The sequence below is a fragment of the Neolamprologus multifasciatus genome, chromosome 3, assembly GCF_963576455.1.
Source record: "Neolamprologus multifasciatus chromosome 3, fNeoMul1.2, whole genome shotgun sequence".
Classification (NCBI taxonomy): Eukaryota; Metazoa; Chordata; class Actinopteri; order Cichliformes; family Cichlidae; genus Neolamprologus; species Neolamprologus multifasciatus.
This window is the reverse complement of record NC_140441.1, coordinates 44,960,213-44,963,172: the sequence shown is the minus strand read 5'-3', so window position 1 is coordinate 44,963,172 and position 2,960 is coordinate 44,960,213. Positions and strand designations below refer to the sequence as shown.

The 2,960-nt window shown below is 45.0% G+C and overlaps 1 long non-coding RNA gene across 2 annotated transcripts in view; it reads right to left on the bottom strand.

Moving 5' to 3' along the window:
- LOC146523428 (uncharacterized) overlaps window positions 1–2,960 on the bottom strand; it is a 63,445-nt gene that overhangs the window by 23,734 nt on the left and 36,751 nt on the right. The window contains exon 7 of one of the 2 annotated variants that reach the window (XR_014872289.1): window positions 1,091–1,623. The exons of the other annotated variant lie outside the window; for it this stretch is intronic. This is a non-coding gene — a long non-coding RNA (uncharacterized LOC146523428). Of the gene's footprint in view, window positions 1–1,090; window positions 1,624–2,960 lie in introns of those variants that run through there. 2 annotated transcript variants of the gene reach the window in all.

The window sequence follows — 2,960 nt, the reverse complement described above, 5'->3', positions numbered from 1 at the left end:
CTCTAAGCAACTGTCCTACGGAGGAAAGACTCACTGCTCACCACTCAAACAGTCGACAATAATAAAAAGTTTGTTTTGGATGATTTTTGTCCAATTCATCCCTAACCCTAACCCTAACCCTAAACCATAAACCATAAACCCTAACCCTATACATAACCCTAACCCTAACCCTAACCCTAACCTTATCCATAACCCTAACCCTAACCCTAACCCTTACTCACTGCTCACCACTCAAACAGTCGACACTAATAAAAAGTTTGTTTTGGATGATTTTCGTCCAATTCATCCCTAACCCTAACCCTAACCCTAAACCATAAACCATAAACCCTAACCCTATCCATAACCCTAACCCTAACCCTAACCCTATCCATAACCCTAACCCTGACCCTAACCCTATCCATTACCCTAAACCCTAACCCTAACCCTAAACCATAAACCATAAACCCTAACCCTATCCATAACCCTAACCCTAACCCTAACCCTATCCATAACCCTAACCCTAACCCTATCCATTACCCTAAACCCTAACCCTAACCCTAAGTCAGCAGCACAGGCAATGATTGTGGCAAAGCTTGCCTCACAGGAAATACTGGCCCTGGTGTGGTGAATAAGGCTTCAGCCAGAAGCACAACAGGCTGTGGTGTGGCAAAGATGGCAGCTTCCTCCTGCGTATAGTTACAACTCTAAGCAACTGTCCTACGGAGGAAAGACTCACTGCCTCACCACTCAAACAGTCGACACTAATAAAAAGTTTGTTTTGGATGATTTTTGTCCAATTCATCCCTAACCCTAACCCTAACCCTAAACCATAAACCATAACCCTAACCCTATCCATAACCCTAACCCTAACCCTAACCCTAACCCTAACCTAACCCTAACCCTAACCCTAACCCTAACCCTAACCCTAACCCTACCCTAACCCCTAACCCTAACCCCTAACCCTAACCCTAACCCTAACCCTATCCATACCCCTAACCCTAACCCTAACCCTAAGCAGCACAGGCAATGATTGTGGCAAAGCTTGCCTCACAGGAAATACTGGCCCTGGTGTGGTGAATAAGGCTTCAGCCAGAAGCACAACAGGCTGTGGTGTGGCAAAGATGGCAGCTTCCTCCTGCGTATAGTTACAACTCTAAGCAACTGTCCTACGGAGGAAAGACTCACTGCTCACCACTCAAACAGTCGACAATAATAAAAAGTTTGTTTTGGATGATTTTTGTCCAATTCATCCCTAACCCTAACCCTAACCCTAAACCATAAACCATAAACCCTAACCCTATCCATAACCCTAACCCTAACCCTAACCCTAACCCTATCCATAACCCTAACCCTAACCCTAACCCTGACTCACTGCTCACCACTCAAACAGTCGACACTAATAAAAAGTTTGTTTTGGATGATTTTTGTCCAATTCATCCCTAACCCTAACCCTAACCCTAAACCATAAACCATAAACCCTAACCCTATCCATAACCCTAACCCTAACCCTAACCCTAACCCTATCCATAACCCTAACCCTAACCCTAACCCTATCCATTACCCTAAACCCTAACCCTAACCCTAAACCATAAACCATAAACCCTAACCCTATCCATAACCCTAACCCTAACCCTAACCATAACCCTAACCCTAACCCTAACCCTATCCATTACCCTAAACCCTAACCCTAACCCTAACCCTAAGTCAGCAGCACAGGCAATGATTGTGGCAAAGCTTGCCTCACAGGAAATACTGGCCCTGGTGTGGTGAATAAGGCTTCAGCCAGAAGCACAACAGGCTGTGGTGTGGCAAAGATGGCAGCTTCCTCCTGCGTATAGTTACAACTCTAAGCAACTGTCCTACGGAGGAAAGACTCACTGCTCACCACTCAAACAGTCGACAATAATAAAAAGTTTGTTTTGGATGATTTTTGTCCAATTCATCCCTAACCCTAACCCTAACCCTAAACCATAAACCATAAACCCTAACCCTATCCATAACCCTAACCCTAACCCTAACCCTAACCCTATCCATAACCCTAACCCTAACCCTAACCCTAACCCTATCCATTACCCTAAACCCTAACCCTAACCCTAACCCTAAACCATAAACCATAAACCCTAACCCTATCCATAACCCTAACCCTAACCCTATCCATAACCCTAACCCTAACCCTAACCCTATCCATTACCCTAAACCCTAACCCTAACCCTAAGTCAGCAGCACAGGCAATGATTGTGGCAAAGCTTGCCTCACAGGAAATACTGGCCCTGGTGTGGTGAATAAGGCTTCAGCCAGAAGCACAACAGGCTGTGGTGTGGCAAAGATGGCAGCTTCCTCCTGCGTATAGTTACAACTCTAAGCAACTGTCCTACGGAGGAAAGACTCACTGCTCACCACTCAAACAGTCGACAATAATAAAAAGTTTGTTTTGGATGATTTTTGTCCAATTCATCCCTAACCCTAACCCTAACCCTAAACCATAAACCATAAACCCTAACCCTATCCATAACCCTAACCCTAACCCTAACCCTATCCATAACCCTAACCCTAACCCTAACCCTGACTCACTGCTCACCACTCAAACAGTCGACACTAATAAAAAGTTTGTTTTGGATGATTTTTGTCCAATTCATCCCTAACCCTAACCCTAACCCTAAACCATAAACCATAAACCCTAACCCTATCCATAACCCTAACCCTAACCCTAACCCTAACCCTATCCATAACCCTAACCCTAACCCTATCCATTACCCTAAACCCTAACCCTAACCCTAAACCATAAACCATAAACCCTAACCCTATCCATAACCCTAACCCTAACCCTAACCCTATCCATAACCCTAACCCTAACCCTATCCATTACCCTAAACCCTAACCCTAACCCTAACCCTAAGTCAGCAGCACAGGCAATGATTGTGGCAAAGCTTGCCTCACAGGAAATACTGGCCCTGGTGTGGTGAATAAGGCTTCAGCCAGAA